Raw genomic sequence first — 12086 nt, 5'->3', positions numbered from 1 at the left:
GGATCCCCAGGTGGGGCAGACTCTGGATGGCCTTTCCTTCTCTGCTCCAAACTTTATCTCTGTATTTCCTCCTAGAAATGTTTTCTTCTCCCTTCTAAGAAGGACAGAAGCATCCACACTTTGGCCATCCTTCTTCTTGAGCTTCATGTAGTCTATGGATTGTATCTTGGGTAATCAGAGCTTTTTAGCTAATATCCACTTATCAGTGAGGGCATACCACATGTGTTATTTTGTGATTGCATTACTTTACTCAGGATGCTATTTTCTAGTTTTATCCATTCGCCTATGAACTTCATGAAGTCATTGTTTTGAATAGCTGCATAGTACTCCATTTTGTAAATGTACCACATTTTCTGTATCTGTTCCTCTGTTGAAGGACATCTGAGTTCTGTCCAGGTTCTGGCTATTATAAATAAGGCTGCTATAAACATAGTGGAGCATGTGTCCTTGTTATATGTTTGAGCATCTTTCAAGTATATGCCCAGGAGTGGTATAGCTGGATCCTTGGGTAGTACTATGTCCAATTTTCTGAGGACCCTTCAGACTGATTTCCAGAGTGGTTGTACCAGCCTACAATCACACTAATAAAGGAGGAGTGTTCCTTTTTCTCGACATCCTCATCAGCTTCTGTTGTCAACTGAATTGTGGAGGTTTTGTTTGATTGTTTTTTGTTGCTGCTGCTGTTGTTGTTTTTTTATCTTAGCTAGTGTAGGTGGAATCTACACTAGAGTTGTTTTTATTTGCATTTCCCTGATGACTAAGGATGTTGAACATTTCTTTAGGTGCCTCTTGACCATTTGTTATTCCTCAATTGAGAATTTTCTGTTTAGCTCTGTTCCCCATTTTTAAATAGGGTTATTTGATTCTCTGGAGTCTAACTTCTTGAGTTCTTTGTATACATTGGTTATTAGTCCTCTATTGGGTGTAGGATTTGTAAAGATCTTTTCTCAATCTGTTGATTGAAATTTTGTCCTAATGACGGTGTCCTTGGCCTTAGAGAAGCTTTTCAATTTTATGAAGTCCCATTTCAATGCCAAAAATTTTCTACCTCACTTAATCCTCCTAATGATGTAAAGTAATTATCTCTATTATGTTTCAGTTTTCTGATCAGGACATGGAGATTTGTCCAAAAGCCATATATCCTAAAATCCAAAACAAGCATTTTATATAGAGAAAGTTTCTCTAAGGTGACTCTTACTATATGACTACTATATATCTATCCTTTAATATTATCCTCCTACTTCTGAATTCATTCTCTTTTCCAGGTCTTTTGTACATGAACCAAGCTACCCCTGCACAACCTGTTGACCACAGCAGAGAAGATACAGGCTAATTTCTCAGTGTAGACTTGGAAAGACCTGAAATGAGGACCTAAGACAACTAGTCCAATGACCTTGATGCTACCTTATTGAAAGAAGGAATGGCAAAGAAATAAAAAGGAATGTGGACACTATATAAACAGAAATAGATATATTTAGCAACAGCAAGTTATCCCTTCTGAGAAGGATAGGTTGTTCCATGTGAAGTCAGACTAACTTACAGATCTCTTGATAAGCTAACTTGTCATTGTTTATATCAAGGCACTGACTTTGCGGTTATTTGTCATAGTACAATAAAAAGTATAAAATAAATTCTAAAATTCAGGTTCTTTTCCCTACCAGGAAGTTTCTCCATTTCCTTGTCATCAAACTTTGAAGGTCTTTAGTTTGCTTATGTTACCCCATTACACATTCACACAAGTACATATTCAACTGAGATGAGAACCAACTAAACAGCAAAGCCTACCTCCAGACAGAAAGGTTAGCAAAAAAAGAAAGAAAAGAAAACCTTCTAGGAGCCAGTCTTGGCTCTTCTTCTTTCTTGTTTGTTTCTCTGGAGGCAGTGAAGGGGGAAGAGAAAGCACTAGCTAGGGTCTTACTTGGTCTTACTAGATATTTAGTAAGAGTAAAACATTTATCTATCATAAATCTAATTCACTAATGCTAGTGTAGCTAACCTGCCTGAGTTCATTTGGGGCCAGAAACAGCTCTGGCATTTAGCTATCATTGTAAAGCAGCAGGGGATAAAGTAAAGGATTAATTGCCAGATCCCTTTCCCTCTAGTCCAGATGCTTCTCCCTTGTCAGGATAGGAGGGAAGGTTAGAGCAATAAATTTCTATTTAACCAGGAGAAGAGATCATGTTTGCAGAAGGAAAATCTTTTACATAAGCATAAATTCACATACAGATACATGAATACATACTTATACATTTCCATTCTGTCCATTGGACATAACTTACATACACTCTTATAATTACATACTTGCACACAAACATTTATACTTAAATATGTATAAGGAGAAAAAGACCAAATGTCAATGCAAAAAGAATCTACTCATTCTGGATGAAAAAGGAGTTCCAGTCTTTTTTGCATAGAAAAAGAAAAAGCTTCTACCCTTTTATTGCTAAATTGCCAAGTTTCTGAGAAGAAAACTTTGTTCTCTTTCATAAGACTAACCATTCCTTGCTTTTAAGAAACTACCTGTTCTATCCCATGATAAGGAGAAGCCTGCCTGATCCTTCTACTCTCTCTGTAGCTTTTTTTCCCTCTTTTCCTTTGCATTCTGCACATTGCTCTCTTAAATTTTTTGTTGCATTATTATTTCTAAGTTATCCCAATCTGCATTCTCTTTCTAATCTTGTTCTCTTCTCCCACTCTGATGTAACCATGCTCTTGTTCCCAATGCCTTTATTCCCAATGTTATGTTCCCAATGCTATCTCTCTAATATTAGGCCTTCCATTGTTATGCCCCCAATGTAATCTTTTCTAGTCTTTTTGCACCTTTCCTAGGAAAATAGTTTTTCTAAGTATCCTTTCTTTCTTTCATTTTTTTAACAAAAGTTCACTAGAAGTTCAAACATAAATTCAAATCATAAATTGAAGAAGAGTTTTACAACAGAGAATGTTTACAGACACATTTATTAAGAGTAATTAACTGTCAACTGCTCTACAGGTTCTTGAAATGTACTCTAAATTGCAGATGCTTACTTGCTACTCAGAAGAAATTAACTCATGACACGTGAAGACTAGCAGAGTTCTCATTGCAGTTTTGACATCAGAAAGGACTTGATAGCAGTCCCATTATAAAAGAGCTTAAAAATTACTAATAGAATTTTAGGAATTCTTAATGATAATTAAGAATGCAGGGATGGATCTATAGCTCCATCTGCATATGTAGCACAGGAAGACCTTGTGGGGCATCAATGAGAGGACAGGCCCTTGGTCCTGTCAAGGTTCAATGCCCCAGTCTAGGGAAATGACAGGGTGGGGAGGTGGGAGGTAGGTCAGTAAGAGAGCACCCTCATAGAAGCAGGGAGGTGGGATGGGATAGCAGGTTTCTGAAGGGGAAACCGGAAAGTGGGATATCATTTAAAATGTAAATTTAAAAATCCAGTAAAAGAAAAATGTAATAAAAAGTTAAAAGATCATCTATTTTTCTATATACCGTCCCTAAAAGAGATGTCTTCATTGTTATGCAAAGACCTGCTCAAAGGTATAGGCTAATACCTAGTTTTACACCCACACACCCACCCCACACACACACACACACACTATATATATATATATATATATATATATATATATATATATATATATATATATCTCACAAATCTTTCCAAAAATGAAATTTTATCAGACTTGCCTGCAGAAGTAAATCTGTCAATAACTGTAAAATCTATGGTAGAACCATCTGCAAGTTTTCAACTTCTCCTGTTGTCTCCTGGCAAAACCTAACTTTCTGTTCTCATACTTCTTAAAGGAAATACATTTCCAACAATATGTTGACTATTTTCTCCTTGCCATTAACCATTTTGTTTAGTGTTTTCTTTTTTAGTAAGATGGCACAACTTTATAATAGTTTTTTAAAAATATATTAAATTTTCATTAATTTTCTATAATAAAAGCTTAACCAGGAGGCAGAGGCAGCTCCATCACCCTAATCTCAGCAACTCTTAGCAAAGACTCTAATTTTATAAATGAAACACAACTCCATTACATTTTAGACCAACCATGAAGCCTCTACTCTGAGGACTTTCCACCATTCAAACTTAACCTAGTTGTGGCCTTCTGCTCACATGCTTCATTGAAAACTTCTCCCCTTAACACAAGTCAACTTGAGTGTACCCTACAATATCCCTTGCCCTGTTTAAGTATTTCCAATGTTTTAATTGCTGAACTTTTAAAAATTAAATCATTTAATGTGCTTCATGTTGTTGCCTTAATAGTGTTTATATTTACAATATTTTTAAAAAAATATCAATTTGGTAACCAATTAACACATATGATGTAGTTATGAATCCAAATGACTTTCTTCTTCAGAATAGACTTCTGATACTATGAAATTAAACTTAAATATTAAATGATCAGAGGCAAAATTAATGCCACAAACATCACAGATGGTAAGTTACACACTAAGACAAATTGAAATTAAATTCAAATCAGGACCGTGGAGGCAAATCATTATCCTTCAGGGAAAGGAGCATTTGCTCACATAAGCAGAATCTGCTAAGCCTGCACCACACTGCACATGGAATTTCCAGACTCTGCGTATTTACTATTCTGCTGTCAATTCACTGGAAACTCACTGATGCCTTTGACAATAGCTTTGCTCTTTGTTGTACTTAACAAAATACTGCATTTTTCACTCAAAAAACCTTATTCCTTATGAATCCTACTGGTTTGAAATCTACTTTTCCGCAGTGTGTGTAATGGGATTAGAACTGGAGTGCTTGGCCTAATAAACAACTCCTGTTTGAAATCAATTTGTTCTCTCACTTTGTTCCTAATGCACCTATCTTAAAGTCAAATTTTGGATCCAAAACTATTATTCCTTCTTGGGTCCTCTCTCTCTCTCTCTCTCTCTCTCTCTCTCTCTCTCTCTCTCTCTCTCTCTCACCATTTTCTCTAGAGTGGTGACTCTCTACATGAGACTTTGGGGGTTTGCCTATCTGATATTCTGCCTTTCAGATATTTACATGATAACTCATAACATTAGCAAAGTTCCAGTTATGAAGTAACAATGAAAATAATTTTATAGTTGAGGTTCATCACAATATAAGGAACTATATGAAAGGACCACAGTATTAGGAAGGTTGAGAACCACTGCTCTAGGGGAAGACCTACCCTGAGAACACTCATGGAGAGGTATCATGTGACTAACAGGTTTCTTGTGAAAATAGTTCAACAAATTCATATTTGATTCCTTATTACACAAGTATTTCTTGTAGGTTAATGTCATTATGCAGGTGATGGCAGATACAGGATATAACTAGGCCTGCCATTGGACAGAAGGAAGGATGGGTGGGAGGAACATTTTAGAGAGGAGGAGACTAGAGGGAGAGGAGAAGAGCAGCTGAGAGAACATGGTGGATGTTAAGATTTCTCTCTGCACATTTACAGGTTGTTATGACTATTCTTAATGAATAGATGTGTACAGTATTTTGTATGTCTAGATGAACAAATTATATTTTATCTAGGTGGGTGGTTTATATCCTTCAATTGGTTGTAAGTTAATTGTGTGGATGTATTGTACATTGAGATTTTAACATATAAATCTGGTTGCTGGGTTCCATCCTGTTGAGTTATGTCTTTACTAGATTGTTGGGAGTGTGAACAGAGTCTGCGACAAGAAGCTGTGCTAGGCTATTGAATGTTTGGGGATAACGTGGTGTGGAGCCACACTAGCATGGCCCATGGGGTGTGATGTGTGTATCAGGTATGGTAAAAACCCACCAAGGGAACATTGTGTGGAAGCAGTAACAGAGAAACAGCTAGAATGCACAAATATGTGTGGAGTGGGAACTCCTGGGAACCAGGTCTAGTGCTTTTTTAATTTTACCACAACAATTTCTTTTTTAAATGACCTTCTAGTTCTAAAGGCAATAGTTAAATGAACTAAGATTGAGAAAGCAACTTCTCTAGCATAAAATAGTGGACCAGGAGAAGAGGCCAAATATACACAAAAAATTGCAGCCTTTTGCTCTGACAAAATAAAATTTTAAGTCAACAATGCAGAACACAAATACTTGAAGCAGCTTCTCAAGCAACTAATGGATCTTTCCTAATTTCTTACTTTGGTCCAACTAAGGCTTTGAACATCTACCAGACCAGTGCAGTATGAAGGTACCCAAGACTGAAGTAAGATACAAAGAAATTAAAATTTGAGATTTAGGCACATATAACTAAAATTCCTAAGATATCATGTAAGTGGGGTTAAGATAAAAATATGAAAGGATCATTACTCTCAAAACATAGGGCAAGCACAGTGTTAGACTACAGCTCCTGGGTAGCACATTAACTCTACTTGCTTAGATGCTATGAAGATTATCATAAACTTCTTTGTCCTAGGGCATCTCACAGATGTAACAAGGTATGTGTTTCTTTCCTACCTAAGGTACTCATTTCCCATGGCATATCAAGAAGAAAATCAAATTGGTACAAAACTTGAAGCACAGTGTACCAGAAAGGGAGGAAAGGTTAGATCTTACTTTTACCCTTACTGTTTTAGAGGAGAAAGATTAAATCAAGACACGAAGCTCTGGTTTCTTTGTGTTATTTCTATAGCCCCAATTCTGATTACTTCTCCCTTCTTCTGATTCTTTCTTCTTCTCAAGGAAAACATAAATAGCACATCGAGTATGTTAAAAATCCAAACTGAAGAATTCACGAAGAGATAACCTAGCATACTTCCCATTGGCTAAATTCAAAGTCCATTTTGTTGCTCATTGAACAGGAAGGTTCTTCCCCAGTACTGATGGACAGGAGAGTTAGTAAATGGCTGCCAAGCCTTCATTCCATGCATGGAGACAGTGAGGTAAGTCATGCTTCCTGTCAAGTACTGTCAGTTTGGCTATCATTGCTAGGTGTCTCTGGTGGAGGGTATTCATTACTTCCCAGTAGGAATATAAGGCCTTTGTAAATTTCACTTCTTACTCACAAAGAACAATCTTCTTTAACTTTCCTATTTCTTTAGTCGCTTTTCCAGGTTGTGGTATGTGACATTAGTAATACTGGGTCATGTAAGGAATGAGACATTCTAATAAATAACGGACAAGGAGAATGGTACCCAACACCCTTTGCCATCATTCACAGGAGGGCAATCAGCTTTTTAAGGCAGAAGAAACAGATGTTTCTTAGCAGTTGTGAAATTTTCTGCAAAGCCTCTAATGTCAACCTGCTACCTTGCTCTGTGAAAGTGCATATCTTTGGATGGAAAACAGTCTCATGTGGTATGGTCGGTAAAGCGCTATCAGAATATTGTGAGAGAGGAATTCACATCAAAGTTTCTCAAAAGTCACTTTTAAAAATAGAAGAAAAAATAAACAAAGTCCTTGTGCAAAAACAGAATAAAGAAAAAAGAACAGACTTTAGGTAAAGCTTTTATTTTTTTTCCTTCCAGAGAAAGAGAGACACCCTGTGGATTTCAGAGAGAACCCAGCAATGTTCATTTATCTTTGGTGATGTGCAAAGCAGAATATTGTTGTTTAGGAAGTGTATCTCACAATAACTCACAAAGACCTATTAGAAAGTTAGGTAATCAGCAAAGATAGAAAAAATTCTATGGTTTACTGAGTCTGAGTACAAATGCTTCAGGGACACTTTTCCCACACTGTGTAGTCTGTGATGCAAAACATGAAAAAACTCCACAGTTAAAATTTGAAAGTCAAAAGCTGTAGAAAGACAGAGTTTTGTGAGGACTCATCTTCCACCTATTGTCCTGGACATGTCGCATCAAGATGCTGTTCTGTAGCAGAGACCCACTTGGAAGCATAATCAAGGCAACTCATTCCACACCCTGGGAGAGCAATTCAAATTCCTCTGCTCCTTTTACCTCAGGAACTGCATGACAGCACCATTAGGGGACGAAACAAGGTAAATATACTTGCAATCATGTCCCACGTTACGGATGTTTCGGTTTGATTTGAATCAACACTGTAGAGAATAGAACCTGGTTTGAATCTGATCTCATCTGACACATACAAAGATGCAAGAATCGAAAGCAATTTAGTCGGGAGCTCCCTCTAGTACTGCCTGGGAATTAGTGTAGAGGGAGGGAGAGCAACCTACAGCCTGAAGGGCAGAGGAGAGGACCAGACTTCAATACCAGGCACAGCGGAAAAGGAGCCATGTGCTCCCGAGGCCTATTTTGGTATCTCATCTGCAGCAGTCATGGGCACTGCTCACTTTATGATTTAAATATTGCCTCCAAAGACCTGAAAGGATAGGCGAGTACATACACACCACATGCCCCCTGCCACTAGCTGTCAAAAGGTGCATAACCTTAAATTATACCAGGCTGCTCGGCGTCTTCCTTTCCCCCTGCTCCTTGGGCCCAGAAAACTTGTACAAATAGAGATCACAGGGAAATAGCAAGCAAGCAAGTTCACATAAACATCCTTGCATTTAGAAATAAACACAGCAACAAAGAAATTATAATGCTGGGAGAAACAGCCCAGTGACTCCTATTACAAATTAAATGGAAAAGAATGAAAGAAACAGGGGATCTTAAAACTCACCCAGCTTGGCACAAAATGAAGACCCCAGACTTCAGCCATAGTCAAAGGGGTATGTGTTGCAAAATGTGCTACATTATTCTGTGTTGAGACACAGAAAAACATTATGCACACACATAGTGTGTGTGTGTGTGTGTGTGTGTGTGTGTGTGTGTGTGTGTGTGTGTATGCAGTAAGATGTGGGAATTTGATCCCCAAGTTGTCCTCTGACATGCACATTGCACCATAGCACTTGCAAAGCAAAAACAAAAACAAAACAAAACAAAAAAAAAACAAAACAAAAAACTCATTTAAAATAAAAATATCTTATATAACTTGTAGATGTTCTTTAAGCAAGATCATTATATGTGAAGAATAACACAAAAGTATTTAAAGGATTTAATAAATATACTCTCACATGTATATCAAAATAAATTGGTTCTTTGTAGTCATTCTAAAATCAAAGTTATTCTGTAGTTCATTGCACTCTGGAAATTTCACCCCTGACACTGACACTGGATCTAGTATTTAAACCATACAAGAAAATGGTTCTCTTTAAAGTCACAGGTTACATAAGTCAGAGTCCTATAGGGAAGAGAATGCGATACCGATGTTCAAAAGGAACATTTGAAGGATGGAAGTAACGCAGAAACGTGTGGCCTGGAAAACAATCCACTGCTACTCTTATGCCCATTATATATTGATAAATTGCCACATGTTGTTGGAACTCACTGGTGTTGGGTCTGTGGGACATTGCTACCAAGCAGGCATAAGAACTGGTAACATTGAGTGAGCTCAATCATTGGGAATCTCAGAGATCTGAGAAAAGCAGCAGAGCACTTCTTACCTGTCTCTGAACCTGCTGTCTACAACAAACACCAACTAAAAGGACAACAGGCACCCCGTCACATAGCATAGCATCCCATGCTAATGAGGTATCTAGCTAGCCTTAGCCTTTAACCAATGACCTTCCCTTCCTGGGTATTCTTACACCCTTCTCCCAAGAGGTTCATCCCGAATAAAATGTATGCACCCACATCCACCCCCAATAAGGCAAAATGAACAAGCAAGGATCATCTCAGAGAGCTGCTTCATTAAAGATAGCCCTGCCCAAGGCTCCTGTAGAAGGCTTTTCTCTTCTCCTGTTCCTCTGGTACTTGGGACTTGCTCCCAATCAAACTGGATCCTGCTTGTTTCAAGCTCTGTCTTCTGCTTCCTGCTTGACATGTAGACACCCAGGGAGAAACATAGACCTCAGACCCATGTTCCTTACCTCTGCAGGTGGTGCATGCACTAGCAGTGCCTGAGCATCCAGAGAAGAGACCAGGAACCACAGCATTCAGAACAATCAAACCCAGAGCTGACTCTTCCAGTCCAGTATGTAACAGTGTCTGACTCCCCATTTGGGCCTTTGCTCTGTCTTCTTCAGGCCAGCATCTAAATAATCCTCTCAGAAAGGCAGAACATGCTATGACACACCGGGAAGCTGACTATGGAAGAACAGTTGCCCCCCACATTTCAGATCCAAGCATGTACATGTCAAGTGACTTCCAGGCCCCTTGCCTGGGATGGAATAACTCCTATATCTGTAAAGGTAGCAGGGAGGGGAACAGCAAACAGCCTGAGAGTAAATATATTGAATCCTTCAGAACAGCTGGAAGGTAAACCATCTCCAAAAAGCATTATTAGTGTTTATTCCATAATATAAAGCCTGCCATGGGAAAGAAAAGCCAAACGTCCAGCTCTGGGGAGGTCATCCATGGAGAGAAAATTCAATCTGGAGTTTTATCAAACTGACTCAACTTCCCCAGTCAGGTTCTGACAGATGATGTAAGCATACAATTTGATGTGATACTGACCTATTGTCAATTGTTCTATAACTTGGAACCCTTATCACAAAGGAACAGCTCTGTCTGAACCTCCTCAATGAGAACTCTACTTGACTGTCTCAACAAGACTTGTACTGGGTGTTGTAAGCTCCCTGTTTGATGATAATGTCTGCTGTTTGCTCTTTTACTTGGAATCCTCTCCCCAGGGGAACTCCATGCTTTACATGGGATTCTCTCTATTAAGAAATCCAGCAGAGTGCATTAAAAGAACTTTACCAGTCACTTTCTGCTATATATTCTAAGCACAGGACTTGAATGTTTCACCACCTTCCAGTGACTATTTATTCTTTTCCTTTGGCTTTCTACATATTTAATAAATTCTTTCATTTAAAACCAAAACTACAGGGAGATGGCTTAGGGAGATGAGTCAGTGGTTTAAGAGTACTTATGTTACTAAAGACTTGAGATCAATTCCCAGAAAGTTAGGTAAGATGGCTTAAAATCAACCAGATCCATGAAATCTGACCCTCTTCTAAACTCAGTGGGGAATTGTCATTAACTTCTATGTACACATAAGCATTCACTCATATAATGAAAAATGACCAGTAGGAAAGTGGCTTTGAAATTCAATGTGAGTCATGCCAGTGTTTCCATGGGCCCGAGTTACCTTTCCCCGAGATTGCTGATTTTGTTTGCTTTGCCTTTGGGAGTTACTGTGTTGATTTTACTTTGTACACATAAACACATCTCTTATAAAAGCAGAATTGAGTTTCAGCTAGGGCACAACATTTTCAATTAAGAAGGGCTGTGTACTCCCTTTAGTTCTGGAGACCTTACCAATAGCCAGTAAAAATGGCCTTGCACCACAGCCATCCAGACATATTTTCCTTTCAGAAGGCCTTTTGTCAGCAGGCTTTCCTAGGCACCGAGATGGTGGAAAGAACTCACAGGAACTGAATCAATAAACACAGGACCTGCATGGGTCTGCACTAGTACATCTGCATATAAGTTATAGCTTTCAGTTTAGGATATTTATGGGACTGTGTGTGAATGAATTAATGGGTCTCTGATTCTTCTGCCTTCTCTTGGGTTCTTTTGCTTCTGTTGGATTGTCTTGTTCTATTTTGATGTAACAGTTTTTTTTGTTTTGTCTTATTATCTTACATCTGTCTGAGTAGATAAGATCAATAAAACAAGTGAAAGCTCTTGCTGTCAAGGATGTAGAGCAAAGAGAACATTCTTCCAATACTAATGGGAATGGGAAGTTGTCAGCCACTATGGAAATCAGTTCCTCAAAAAGATGAGACTCCATCTATCTCAAGATTCAGCTATAACACTCATGGGCATATGCCCAAAGGACCCTTCATCCTACCACAGAGAACTTGCTCAACTATCTTCATTGGTGCTGTATTCACAATAGCTTGAAATTGGAAATACTCTAAATCTTCCTCAGCAGAAGAATGCATATTTACACAGTAAAGTATTACTCATCTCTTAAATGATGTCATTTAAAAATGACATTATGAAATTTGTATGCAAATGGAAGGATCTAGAAAAGATTATTATGAATGTTATAATCCAGACTCTGAAAGATAAACGTGGTATGCATTCACTTATATTTGAACATTAACCATTAAGTAAGTGATAACTAGACTATAATCTTTAGGCCCAGAGAAATTAGGCATAGAGAAAGGGCCTGGGAGTGGGGGAACACATAACTCTCCAT

This window comes from Rattus norvegicus, chromosome 4 (assembly GCF_036323735.1).
Source record: "Rattus norvegicus strain BN/NHsdMcwi chromosome 4, GRCr8, whole genome shotgun sequence".
In the NCBI taxonomy this organism is placed as follows: Eukaryota; Metazoa; Chordata; class Mammalia; order Rodentia; family Muridae; genus Rattus; species Rattus norvegicus.
The sequence above is the reverse complement of the archived record's forward strand: the minus strand, read 5'-3'. Positions refer to the sequence as shown.